At 45.3% G+C, this 14,742-nt stretch overlaps 1 long non-coding RNA gene across 1 annotated transcript; it reads right to left on the bottom strand.

Moving 5' to 3' along the window:
• Positions 1-12,599: 12,599 nt before the first annotated feature.
• Positions 12,600-14,091, bottom strand: LOC148876738 (uncharacterized). Its single transcript, XR_016105803.1, has 2 exons — positions 13,985-14,091; positions 12,600-13,815 (listed from the first exon to the last, which is right to left on the bottom strand). It is a non-coding gene; the product is annotated as an uncharacterized LOC148876738 (long non-coding RNA).
• Positions 14,092-14,742: the final 651 nt, after the last annotated feature.

The raw sequence follows: 14,742 nt of genomic DNA, 5'->3' as shown, positions 1-14,742 counted from the left end.
AATTTTTTTAATTTCGCGTGGCAGTGTACTAGATGTCACGTGAGGTTCAACCAGAACGGGAACGTCGGGAAGCTAGTTACATTTGGTACAGCGAGTAGTACGAACTTTAATGATTTATTGCCGATCAGCCGATCCACACCATTAGCTCTCTGATCAGATGGGACACATCACACATAGAAATTTGACGCTGAAGTTATACTCACTTATACATACAGTGAAGCAATAGTATACAGGCGATGTCGGTCTGAATGGTTGAACCAGCAGGTTGACCCAAGTGATTATCGAATGAGGTCATCTCTGACACGACAGGGCAGTAAGTTAGTAGACGTGCAACGGGCCATAGCGTCAGCCTTCAGTTACAGACGTGTTCGCTTGTGATTGGTTCTGTACTAAGTGATAGACAGCCAGAGCGAGCAGCAAATCCCGAGCCATGAGGATAACCCGATCTTACAAAGCGTACTTGACAGACACATCCCACCGTGCATTATGAATTAATTACGAAAGATATTCTCGATACATGGTGATATGTGTCACTGAGGTCGGTGTGAGGTGCGCTCCGTATGGAAAGATATTCTCAATACATGGTGATATGTGTATCTGAGGTCGGTGTGAGGTGCGTTCCATAAGGATTAAGGAGCAGTATGCGTATGCCACTCATTGGTATTTCCGTCCGTTAATTTCATGTAATAAACCTTTAAATATTTTAAAGACCCAAATTATCCTTATTTTATTAAACCATTTTGTCTTTAATTTTAGGTTATGCTTGATTTGAAAGAAAGTGCATGAAAAGGAAGAGAAATGTAAGGTAGTCTTTACAAATCTTATATAGATTTTCATATCTTTCTCTTCTTTTTTTCTATCTTTTTTTTCAAACCAAACATAAGGAGAGAACGGGCGACTAATAAGGAGTAAGTGGGTGAATAAAAAAAGAACAATAGAAGCTGTAGTTGTGGGTTCGAATTTGGGTATTTAATGTAATGAACCTATTAATCTATGAAAAATATATATTATATAACAAAGAAAGAAAATACAAATTTTATATGCATGAGTACAGAAATGATCTTAAAAGTTATTAAACATATAATTCCCAAAAGAAATACAAATTTTATATGTATCATAATGAAACCATCTTACAAACAAAGTCATCAAACATGCTTATTCATCTTGTGACCCAACAAGTTTTGTGGAATAATGTCTTCAACATATGAAACTATCTTCAAGGGAGCACTTACCATAATAGAAATGACAAAGGCAACGGTTCTGGCTTCCAAGCAAAGTTATTCCTGACATTTTCCAGTTTTGGAGGATCGAGTGTAGGGCTAGAGAAATGAGTAATGTGTGGTCGAGATTCCATCTCAATAAGCTGGGTACTGCTGATCTGGCGACGAGCAAAATTCCAAGCCTTCAAGACCTGATTTTCCAGTGCATGGTCAAAGTAGAGCTCAAATCCATAGCCTTGTGCCATTTTCTCGATTCAGAACTCAGAAAATTTGCAACCCAGAAACGAAATTGGGGAGTAGGAAAACTAAAATAAGCACAGGGAATAAACAAGCTCCAAATTGGGGAAGTCTTGTCAGAAGTACACCACTAAGCTAAAGAACAAAATTTCATCTTCAGAAACCACATGGAATGACACCATTTCCATTTCAGCTTTCTATTCTCAACTAAAATAGGAGCCATTGTTGAGTTGAGATGTTATCATTTTTGGTTTCGTACCCCACCTCGTCTAGGAATCATGTCCCATGGCGTTTTGACTTTTGACATTCTTTGATGAATTCTAACTGATCAAGGGTCATTTGGCACGATCTAGCAAGAAGGTGATACGTAGGTGCGATCTGATTGAGGGGTGATAATTCAGCCAAGCAAACTCAGTTTGCAACATCTAGAGCTCGGGTATTCAGCCACAATAGACCAAAAAACCACCTCGGTGTAGATGCACCTCAACATGCAATCCAATTCGGGACTAAAGAATTGAAGTGGTAGTTTGGGGCTAGAGAGCCGAAACGTCACATGATTGACTCCAAAGGACTCCCAACGGGCCCCGAATTTCTCGGGATCACAATAAGACTCGTCCTAGCTCCGCCTGAATCGAAGGTAAAATGATAAATCTTATCAACATACTGCTCTCCTTCAAAAATAGAACAAACCTTATCTGCACAGCCCGGAGATCTCGGAGATCTTTCGTAAGGCCCACCACTACTCCAGTATATAAGGACATGAAACCTCAAGGCAAAGGTACGCGTGATTATTCTACTCACTAGCACTCAATTCAATGACCTCGTTCAATGCGTTCGGGCAATTCAGATCCAGATGCAGCAGGTCCAACAGTTCTAGCAGTACTATCTGTACCAGCAGTATCAGCACTAGTTCCCTCTACTATAGCCGAACCAGCAGCCGGTTCCACCCTGGCACCCAGGGCCCCGTCAGAGCCAAAACCCGAATCGGCCTAAAACTAACCAGAACATCAGCCTATCTTCCCATTGGGGTGAAGAGATCTCGCAAGTATCGATTCCTCTCAGGGTTTAGGTTTCGCTCTGTGGGAGGAGAAATGGTGAACACACTCCTCCAGTCTCACAAGGAAATCTCAGAAACGGGTCCGGGGATAGTCAGCTCAACAGGACCAATCCGCCTCGGTACTCCTAGCAGAAAAATGATGGCTCGCGAGCGGATAATAACCAGTTTGGATTTCGAGGTGCGAACTCGAGACAAGACCTCTTTGTCCCTCGCGATAGCCAGTTAGAGCCCCACAACCAAGAGAATCCAATGAGAATGAACCAGGACCTACCTCACAATAATGCTGAAATACCAGACCAGACTGAGGTCAGCAGTACCAACGTTGAGCCAATGAAGAAGCAACAATGACAGCGTCGTAAGACACGCTGCCCCTCGGCCAGAGGTAGCCCACCGGCGAAGCCAGGCCAGCAAGAAGAGCAAGCCAAAGGAAAGGAAGAAGTGAGCTTAGTGGCTACAAATACTGCACCTCCACTACTTTGTCGGTCATCCCCTCTCCCGAGCTCTTGGCAACTCCAATGCCAAAAGATTTTAAGATGCCCCCATTAGACAAGTATGACAGATCGTTTGACCCCAATGACCATGTGGACTCTTTCCAGTCTCAGATGCAACTAGCTAGGGCTAATGAGTCCTGCATGTGTGTGGCCTTCTCCACTACATTTAAGGGGGTAGCCGAACTTGGTATCGAAACCTCGCGCCGGGCTCCATCAAAAGCTGGTCCCAATTCGCCGACCTGTTTACTACACACTTCATTACTAGTAAGAAGTGCTCAAAGTTGCAAGAAAGCCTTCTGAACGTGGTTCAGAGGGAGGGAGAATCGATTCGAAGCTATATAAAGCGCTTTAACGATAACTTCTTGCAGATACTGGACATCGACCCGGGGTACGACTCACTACAACAATGAAGGGAATCACCCATAAAGAGTTAAAGTGGCATGTGGTAGCTAACAAACCAAAGGACATCACTGAATTTCTTAAGTTAGCAGATCAGTTCATCGGTACCGAGGAGGAGATCAACCAAAAGATCGACAATCCACCGCCGGAAAAGAGGAAGAGAGAGAATGAAGGAACAAGCAATGGTGGGCAAAAAAGGAAGAAAAGCAAGTCCCCTAGCAGGTGAAGAAGCAAGTCAAGAAGTCGGTCCCCCTCGCGCACCCGCAAGTCAGGTCAACGCTCTAGGACCCCACCTATAGAGAGAACAAGCTACACACCTTTGAACGCCAAGCGAGGAGAGATCTTAATGGCTATAAAGGACTCTCCTTCGTCAAATGGCCTCCCAAGCTAAGGGGAGACCCGACAACAAGAAATCCGAATGTCTATTGCCATTTCCATCGAGATCATGGACACAACATGGAGAATTATGGGAATCTTCACAACGAGATCGAGGAACTTATCTGCCACGGGTACCTGAAGAACTTCATATTGCGAGAAGAGAGGGGACAAGCAGACCGACAGGTAGATCGATAGGGGGACCAGAGGAGAAATGGCCCTAAGGTCAATAGGCAGAATGAGCAACCACCGCGACAGTTGCTAGAGGAAAGACCGATCCGCGGGGTAATTACCATGATCATCTGGGGTCCATCATCGCCGGATGTACATCAACAGCTGGGAAGACCTCGGTTCGCGAGTTAGAGAATGAAGGGGAGAACCTGCCAAAGCGACCTCGGCTCGAAGAACCGATCTACTTCACTCAGAACAATGCGCGCGGGATCCAGTACCCTTACGATGATGCCTAAATGGTGAAACTAAGGATTAAGGACTTCGAGGTCAAACACATCTTGGTAGACTCAGGAAGCTCAACAAATATACTCTTCAAGGAGACCTTTGATAAACTATAGTTATAGCAAAGCGACTTGAAACCAACAGATACTCCTTTGCTGGATTCAACGGCGAGGAGGTCAAACCTCTTGGTCGAATCATAGTACCCATGGAAGCTGGCACGTGGCCAAACATTGTGCAATTTGAGCACACGTTCCTGGTAGTCATGACTCCTTCCCCTTACAACGCCATAGTAGGTTGGCCCATCACGCATGTTCTACATGCGATAGTATCCACCTACTATTTAGCGATAAAATTCCCAACTGATTACGGAGTGGGAGTCGTGCGAGGTGACCAGCTCAAATCACGCAAGTGCTACGTGGTTGCCCTAAAAGGAAAAACAAAGCTAGTAGAGGATGTCGAGCTTGAGTGACCAGTGGAGTATACCAATGAATGAGCTGCCCCGAAAGAAGAGACGGTCCACATACTAGTCTTTGCCGCCGAACCAACCAAGACTCTTTAGATCGGTGCCTCGATCAGCGAACCACTCCGAACCCAACTAGTAAATTTCTTACTTGAAAATTTAGATATTTTTGTTTGATCCGCGACAGAGATGCCTGGGATTGACCCAAACATTATAACTCACAAAATTAATACCGATTCTTTAGTTAGGCCAGTAAGGCAGAAGAAGCGCAACCTCACCCTGGATTGTTGGAGGGTAGTCGATGAAGAGGTTGGGAAGCTCCTCACGGCAGACTTTATCAGGGAGGTCCATTACCCAAGATAGGTGGCTAACCCGGTTCTGGTGAAAAAAGCCAATGGCAAGTGGTGCATGTGCGTCGACTACATCGACCAGAACAGAGCCTGCTTGAATGATTGCTTCCCACTACCCAAGATCGACCACCTAGTGGACACGACCTCAGAGCATGAGTTGTTGAGCTTCCTGGACACCTATTCCGGTTACAACCAGATTAGGATGGATCTTGCTGACGAAGAGAAGACTGCTTTAATAATTGAGCTCGGGTTATATTGTTACAAGGTCATGCCCGGATTGAAAAATGTTGGGGCAATATTCCAGCGCCTTGTAAATAAGATTTTTGAGTCGTTAATCGGCAATAAAGTAGAATTTTATGTTGATGACATGGTCGTGAAGACCCAATTTTCAAAATTTATGTTGAATGATTTAAAGATGTTTTTCAAATTTTACGAAGATATAACATTAAGTTAAATCCAAACAAGTGCATCTTCGGAGTCACTTCAGGTAAATTTCTAGGCTATATAGTCAATCAACGTGGCATCGAGGCCAATCCAGACAAAATAAGTCATTCTAGATATGAAACCACCTCAGAAAATAAAAGAGGTTTAGAGGCTAGCTGGCCGAAAAGCCGCCTTGAGCTACTTCATGTCCAAATCGGCAAACCGGTGCCTACCCTTTTTTAAAGCCGTAAAAAAGAGTAAGGACTTCGAATGGACTGAAGAATTCTAGCTCGCTTTTGACGACCTGAAAAGATACTTAGGTACCACCCCAATTTTAACTCGACTTGAAGAAGGGGACGTGTTAAAGCTATACCTCTCTGTGAGTAATGAAGTGGTTAGTTCGGTACTGATCAAAGAAGTAGATCAGGTCCAACAACCCATCTACTATGTTAGAAAAATTTTGTAGGATGCAGAAACTAGATATCCGAAGATCGAGAAATTAGCATATACACTAATCATAGCAGCCCAAAAACTTCACTCGTACTTCCAGGCCCACACTATCGTCATTCTCACCAACAAACCCCTGAGGCAGATTCTGTTCAAACCTGAGGTGTCTAGGAGATTAAAAAAGTGGTCCATTGAGCTGAGCAAATACGATATCCAGTATGAGCCTCGGCCAGCAATCAAAGCTCAAGTCTTGGCTGATTTTGTAGCAGAATGCACATTCATCACAGCGACCCCTAAGTTGACCAAGCTTGCTTACGCGACGGGAGCTTCAACCAGTGCGGCGCCAATCCTAGTCAGAGTGGAACCGACCTGGGATGAGGAGCCCTGGATCCTCCACGTCGATGGCTCATCCAACCAGCAGGGAAGCAGTGCAGAACTGATACTATACGGCCCAAGCGAAGTGAAGTTGGAATATGCTCTCCGGGTTAACCTTAGCAAGGAAAATGAAAGCAAAACACATCATCGTATGCAGTGACTCACAACTAGTGGTTAACCAAGTCACTGGTGAGTATGAAACCCGTGACCCCACTATGGCATCTTACTTGGCCAAAGTCAGAGAGATCATGCTCAGCTTCGTCTCCAACTTTATCAGACAAATTCTAAGGTCCGAGAACGCTGAGGCTGATGCCTTGTCGCGACTAGATAGCACAAGAAGCAACACCATGCGAACTATGTACATAGAAGACTTACCTCGACCCAACATTCTCTAGGGGGGCAGAAGAGGTCGCTTCCGCATCACAAGCAGAACCGAGCTGGATCGACCCACTCGTGAGTTATCTGCTCCATGGAACCCTACTTGCGGAACACAACGCGACCCTAAGGGTAGAGTGCCAGAAAGCTAAGTACGTCCTCATGGATGGACAACTGCATAAAAGATCTTTCACGCTCCCTTACCTGCACTGCTTGCGACCCACAGAAGCTGAGCATGTACTCCGCGACACCCATGAAGGCTTGTGTGGTAGACACTTGGAGGGCAAATCTCTCACACAGAAAGTGTTGCGGCAAGGCTATTATTGGCCCACGGTGAAGGAGATGTACTCGAGCTCGTCAAAAAGTGTGACAAGTGTTAGAGGCATGCCAACATTCACCATCAACTTGCTGTTGATTTGAAATACCTCACCAGCCCGTGGCCCTTTGTGTAGTGGAGAATCGACATTCTTGGTCCTTTCCCGTCAACAACAGAGCAGAGGAGGTTCTTGGTTGTAGTAGTAGATTATTTTATGAAATGGATGGAAGCCAATCTCTTGGTAACGATCACAACCCGCAACATACAGAATTTCTTCTGGAAAAGCATAATATGTTGCTTCGGACTACCTCGAGTGCTGATATCCGATAATGGGAAGCAATTCGAAGATGTTAAGTTTCAAAACTGGTGTGCCAAAATGTGGATTCAACAAAATTTTACCTCGGTGGAACACCCCAAGCGAACGGGCAAGCAGATGTAACTAATAGAGCGATACTTTGCGGATTGAAAGCTCGCTTAGCTCGAGCCAAGGGATTGTGGGTGGACGAACTGTCAGTGTCCTTTGGGCCTACTGAACTACTATTAAGACCGTGATGGGTGAGATCCCTTTCAATCTCACGTATAGTACAAAAGCAGTGATCTCGATGAAAATAGAGGTGCCCACATTATGATTGGGGGCTTATAATGAGGAAACGAACTATGACGATCTCTGTACCAACCAAGACCTAGTTGAGGAGGTACGAGACCTGCCTTACACTCGGACCACATCTTACCAACAAAGAGTACCTCGGTAGTATAATGCCTGGGTCAGAAAATGACACTTCCACGTCGGCGATTTGGTTCTTCAGAAGGTTATGGTACCTGAGTCCGGCGTTGGTAAGCTCGAACTGAATTGGGAAGGTCCATACCGAGTAAAGTGGGTATTCGGGGAAGGCACATATGAGCTTGAGACTTTGGAAGGGAAGCAGGTAATATAATATTGATCACCTAAGAAGGTACTACTTATGAACTTGTAACTCCAAGGAAAAATTTCTTCAAGTCTATGTGACCACCGAACTGGTCGAAAAAGATGACTGACCGGAGAGAGGATTGTGAGTCAGTCCTAGAAGCCTAAGGGCTATGGCGTCGAGCTGACAGAAGACCTTGGCACTACGACAAGTCCTAGTCTCCTCTTCAGCGTAGGCAAACAAGTCCTAGTCACCTCTTCAACATAGGCAGACAAGTCCTAGTCGCCTCTTCGGCATAAGTAGACAAGTCTTAGACGCCTATGAGGCATAGGCAGACAAGTCTTAGACGCATATGAGGCATAGACAGCTCGGGTGCAAACCCTATGGTGTCTAATTCACCTCGACGTACAAAAATGTAAGGTTAATCCCACCTGGAGTCAAGCTCGTTAGCTCGACACTTAGGGATAACCAACACTTAGGCAAATGAGTGACCCAGGCATAGACAAATCAGGTATGTACTTTATAGTGTCTGTTTGCCCTGGCATACAATGACAATTAGATCATTCCTACTAGTGTTGAGCTCACCAACTCAGGAGTAACATATACTTAGAAAAAAGTTCACTCTTATTTGATTTAGTTTTCCAGCTCGGGAGTAATCTATACTTAGAAAATTTTGCACACAAAAATTGCAAAACACTTGTATTTCATTGATATAGAACTTCAAGTACAAAAAAAAAGAGAGAAAGATTACAAATTGACCAACTTGGAGGCTTGGAATATTGAGCATTACAAAAAACAGGGGGGGTCCAAGAAAAGAGGCTTCAATCACTTCGGGGCTCTTCGTCCTTATTGGAGACTTCGGCAGGAGGATTTGTCTCCATACGGTCCTCACCAGCACCGGTCTCCTCTTCCTCGTCAGTGTTATGGTCCCATGCGTAGGATCCAGTCATGGGTCAATCCACGGTGCAAAAGCCCTGCTTTCCCTTGTGCCTTCCCTTGCGTCCAGACCCTATTGCGGAAACCGAGTGGGTGATTTGTCCAAGAGACCACCTGAACTCTCCCTTGGGGTGATTTGTCCAAGAGACCACCCGAACTCTCCTTACTCTTTTCTTGACTGGAAAACTCAATCCTTTATTTCAATTCGTAGCTCCTTAAATAGGAGATTACATAAGAGAATTCCTTGTTGGATTCGGTTAGGCTAGGGTAATCCAACTCAAACTAAAACTCATAACTCTTACTTAAGAAGATAAAATAAGATAAGGATAAGATAAGATAAGGGATAAGGGATAAGATAAGCTGGCGGCGAGCTGGCTTGATGTGTCCAGATAAGGGTGGGCCCACCCCTGTGAGCTGTCGTGTGGGCCCCGCTCTGCTACTGCTGTTGGGTGCGTACACGTGGCTCATGGTGCCGCTACTGCATGGTGCGTGCGCACAGTGCTGCTGTCGCATAGTGCGTGTGCGCAGCTCATGGTGCCGCTGCCGTGCGGTGCCGGGCGTGTGCACGGTGCGTGCAGTGCGCGCTGCAGCCTGGCGGTGTGTGCTGCACGCCATGGTGCCACTGCTGTGCGGCCTGTTGTGCGTGCTTCTGCCTATGACTACTGCCGGATGGTGACCCATAATATTACACCCCTCCCGGACTACGAGCTTGTCCTCAAGCTCGTATTCCAGATACATGGCTTAGGACTTTGCGAATGGATCAAACGGCTGCACACTATTTATCAGTCCACCAACAATATGAACAACAGGGACTGCCCCGTATCTCAGTGCATAAAGCTGGATTATTTGATGCAGACCCCAGCCACCTTCTTTAGTTTCCATCTCCTAGGTGTAACGCTGGCTTACAGTGACTACACAATCTGCTGCATTTAGTCCAGCCGTAAGGACATTGAAGTGTTCCCCGCCTCCTGGGTCATATAGTTTGAAGTAGTTTTGTGGAAGATCCACATAACAAAAATCTTGTACTGGACCACAACCCCGATGTGCTTTGTTGTGGATCACAGAAACGCACAGGGTATACTTACAGAAGCGAACCATGCGTTTTAAAATATCCCCTCGGCCTTCCCCATATGTATTTTTTTCAATATTGCGGAACATAGGGCTGTCTATGAACACAAAATCCATGCCATCAATATAAGCTTGAGAGAAAGTTACCTCTATATCCTGCCCCTCCACCTTACATCTCTTGCGCACTCCTATTTCTTGGATTTCTGCATAGTTACCATACTGTGGTGCCGCAACTATAACTCTATGTCCATGCCGAACCAAGGCCTTCGGTAAAGCCCTAGCAACATCGCCAAGCCCACCTGTCTCCGTCAAAGGAGCGCATTTTGCAGGTTCTACTATAATGTTCGTGACATTGTCCCTGGTCAAAGGAGAAGACTTTACAGTTTCATCCTCCGTGCGTTGATCCTTGGAAATAACTGCAGCTGTAGGGGCAGCGAGTTGTTGTTCGCTGGATGCCTCTGCCCAATCCAGACTGCGGCTGTTGTTGGTGGCGGTCCCTTCTGAGTTTCTTTCCCTATTGGCTAAGAATGTCTCCAGCAAGCATCGAAGCTTCCGGACATCATCTTTGACCTCACGTACCTCCATGCTGGTCTCTGCAAGTTGGTGTTCTAGTTCATGGACCTTGGAAGACAGCTGCTCCATATCGCCCATGACGTTTGGCTCTGATACGATATTACGAATAGAGTTCGGGTGTAGCTAGTCTATGGTAATGTTAAAGAATTTAACGATCTCGATTATAAGAGGGTGAAGTGGAAGACGCAGATCGGCTACAAGCTGCTCCTCGAAAATCACGATTTCGTTGTGATCATGATCCCAAGGAAAGTATCCTAAATGGATGCTATATATAAGGTCGTTAGAGAGTCTGTACCGGGCTACTAAGGCTAGGAGCCTGTTCGTCATCATTATCGACGGGCCGAAGTTGTCTGGTAGCCAACCTCGGTGTGAGGTGGAAGCCAAGTTACCAGAGGCCTCTCGCTCTTGCCGAGGTGAGTTCACCCTGGGCGGACTGAGCACCCCGTCCCGTCCCGAAGTGACAACCCTGGTAGGACGAGGATCCACGGTCTAAGCAGAGGTATCCACATCAGCCCTAGCGAACTCGCCGCTTCTGTCTAAAAGGCTATCTAAGCTAAGGCTAGACATATTAAAGGAAAGGACAACCAAATCAAAACGAAAAAGCAAAGGAAGGTGGACTCACCAAAAGGAAGACCGAAGAAAAGAAGGCGACCTCGGACCCAGAAAAGGCTGATACCGAACTAGATGACTTGAGCGCAACCTCAAAAATTGTAGATTTTTGAACTTGCGGCGAGGAAAATGGGCCCTTTGGCCCCTATTTATAGCTAGTATATCCGGGAATCAACCGTTAAGATCAACGCGATCCGATGGCTCCCCTAACGAAACCGGTTGCACACCCCGAGGTTGAAATCGATTTAGCACGTGTTTTGACGTCCGTAGAGTTTATAAACAGTGTGACGTTTGCGCGTGGTTGAGACGCGACCTGGGTCATTTCATGATTGAGCCAGGTGGTTGAACAGGCCTGACCAATGGTTCGCCCTTAAAGTCATCTAGACTTCGTGCCAAATCCACCTGGACTTGCCATGAACTCCCCGCACCGGGTTGGGACCCCTGGCACGGGGAGTGGGGGGCAATTGATGAATGGTGATTTGGCACGACTTGGCAAGAAGGGGACACGTAGGCTCGATCTGATCGAAGGGTGACAACTCAGCCAAGCGAACCCAGTTCGCAACATTCGGAGCTCGAATATTTAGTCACCTCGGCCCAAAAAACCACCTCGGTGTAGATGCACCTCGACACCCAATCAAATTCGGGACTAAAGAATCGAAGTGGTAGTTCGGGGCTAGAGAGCCGAATCGTCACATGATCAACTCCAAAGGCCTCCCTAACGGGCCTCGAATTTCTCGGGGTCAAGATAAGACTCGTCCTAACTCCGCCTGAATCGGAGGTAAAACGATAAACCTTATCAACATATTGCTCTCCATCAAAAAAAGAACAAGCTTTATCTGCACAACTTGGAGATCTCGGAGATCTTTCGTAAGGCCCACGACTACTCCAGTATATAAAGACATGAAACCTCAAGGCAAAAGTACACGTGATTATTTTACTCACTAGCACTCAAATTTTCAAGCATTCAACTCGCATTCATAGCATAAGTACTAACTTAAGCATCGGAGTGGCCTTGCCGGATTAGCTACATCGAGTTCTCTGATCCACTGTTTTGCAAAACGGTCCAACTCGCCGCCCAATTAGAATTCGGATCGCCTTCCAACTAGGAATAGCCAGATCGCGTACTATCACCGAGTGCCATCAACACATGAACCGCATATCATCCATATTCCGGCTGATAAGAGAACACCCATCATATCCCGCCATCAATTATCACACTATTTCTTCATCTTCTTGGTTATGAGAGATTCATCTCTATCATCCTACCAATTATTGTACAAATCTGTCTACAAACATAATCCACCATGGGCACCAGAGAAAATAGCTACCAGGCAAGCGTGTTCAGTCCGTCACCATGAGAGCTTGTAGAACAACTTTGAAATTTCATTACATTGGCATAGGGGCATCGCAACCCCAAGACCAAGAAAAGGTTTTCAGTATGGAAGCCTTCTAAGAATAGGAAAGGACACCTTCCACAGGAAGCTTTGCATCTCTCGATTAGTTCAACTCGGAGACGACCAAATTTGCATCTTTTTGGATAAACAAGAGACAAATTACTACAACTTTTATTCAATTTCAACAACAGAAAGGAGCACAAAGAGATCTCTCAGATACAACCCCCCAAACGCAACTCAGATACAATAAACCTGCATAACCTAAACCACATGAGACTAAAATCAAACAGCATCCCTATCTTCTTCTTTGATCAAACGTCAGTGAACTACATCAGTAAATCGGGACTACATGAGCTATACATGGAACTCTAACCTACCTTCCTATTTCAGAAGCTGAAGCCAAAATGAAAAAGCTACCTAATATTTGTGCAAGCGATCTTGGTCGCCATGAAAGCAGAAGATATACTGCAATTTTTCATTCGATACCTTCGTTAACCTCCAATCATTCGGAATTCCTATTGAAAAAATAGAGGAAAACCGATATGCAGAGCTACCGACAGTAACGAAAGTTTCAGAGTTACAGATCTGGCATTAGGACACCAACTCCGACTAGAAACATCATCCTACACCCAACTCAAGACAGATGTAGCCGCAGCAATGGACGAAGATCAGTCGTCGCCACATTATTTTTGTTAGGAACGCCCTTTTTGGTGAAGGCAGGGAAAGGGAGAGAACGCGGGGGAAGAGATGCGAGAAACGTAGATCCCGCAAACACACCCTCGACGAACTTCGAATGAGTGAGACGGATCTATTTCGGAACCATCTCAAGCTCTGGACCAAGCCGCTCTGTCGAACATAAATCCAAATCGATATCACTCTCGATGTTTGCCTGCTTCTCATCATCACAGGTTGTCACGGATTTCAACTATTCTTCGCATTTCAAGATCGTAACTTGCCCCATGACGAGATTTTTGGTCGGAAGCTTGATGATGCTCGATTGGCATCGATTAGTTCCGCTCTCCTTCTCCTGGAACCCCGACGGACTGCGCTTTCGCCTGCCAGAACGCAGAGCATTAGGGTTCCACCAAAGTCTGAAGGAAGGAGAGCCGAATGTTTCAGGTGGAAAGCGGCTTCCGAGGCAATCTTGAGAGTGGCGAACCGTGGTTCCCATGGTTAACACAGCCGCCTTGCCGACGGCTGGATCGAGGCTGCAACTGTTGTTCTCCTCCACTCCCTTGCCTTCCTCCCACGCACCGCACAACGCCGCCTCCAGCCATGGCAACTCATTCTCTGCCTTGGCTCACCAGACCGCTCCATCGACTCTGGCCTCGCCTCACCCATTCCGTATTCCCCTATAACAAAGATGAAACACTGCATCAGTAGAGAAAGCTATTATGAAAGAACAAAGAGAAAGAGGGATGGGAATTGAGCGAGAGAGGAAGAGATAGATGGACAACGAGAACGAAAAGATGAATAAAAAGAGTGGGAAGAAGGGTCGAAGAAGAAAAGAGGAGTATTGACATTTGTCAGATTTTTTCCCTGAAATTATTCATACGTGCAAGTCATTGATTTAGGGCAAACGGAAAGCATCCCTTTGCTTTAATTATATATATATATATATATATATAAAAGACTCCTGATCGGTATCTTGAATATTAAGGGTTATTTTAAGTCAGTCAACGAACTTTAAAACGTATCCGTAGTATTTCGAATTTCTAAAATGTGTTTAATAAGCCCCTGTCGTTAACAGTATATTAATTAATTTTGAAAAAAATCAAAATTATCCTTTGATTTTATTATCTTTTAAGAATTTTTACAACATGCTTTCTTTTTTCCTTTGGCCTTGCGGGACATAATATTAGGCTCTCTTCTGGATGACAAGTAACGAGACATGATATTAGGCATCTACCGTTACCAATTTCCTGAGAGGTAGCTGTTGCATTCATCAAGATGATAAGTAAAAGAGAAAGAAGGCCAAATGTGGAAATGGGTTTGCCTAGATTCTTCATGTTTCACATTCAATGAATTGTAAGACAAAGCAACAAATTAATTAAAGATAAGAAGATCTCAAGTTTGTAGGATGGAATTGGAATGTGGGAGAGCCAAAGAAGTCTTGCTTTATATAGTAAGGGGGAAAAGGGTTTTTGCATATAAACGGAAATTATGAGAATTTCTTGCAAATTTTTTGGATTTAACTAGACTTGTTCATGGGTTGGGTAGCTCGACGGCCCGGCCTGCATCCCAATTGGGTTTGGATATGTAATTAGGCCCATGGGCTT

Source organism: Nelumbo lutea, chromosome 1 (assembly GCF_056320005.1).
Source record: "Nelumbo lutea isolate HS-2025 chromosome 1, American lotus-T2T, whole genome shotgun sequence".
In the NCBI taxonomy this organism is placed as follows: Eukaryota; Viridiplantae; Streptophyta; class Magnoliopsida; order Proteales; family Nelumbonaceae; genus Nelumbo; species Nelumbo lutea.
This window is presented reverse-complemented; position numbering and strand designations above follow the sequence as displayed.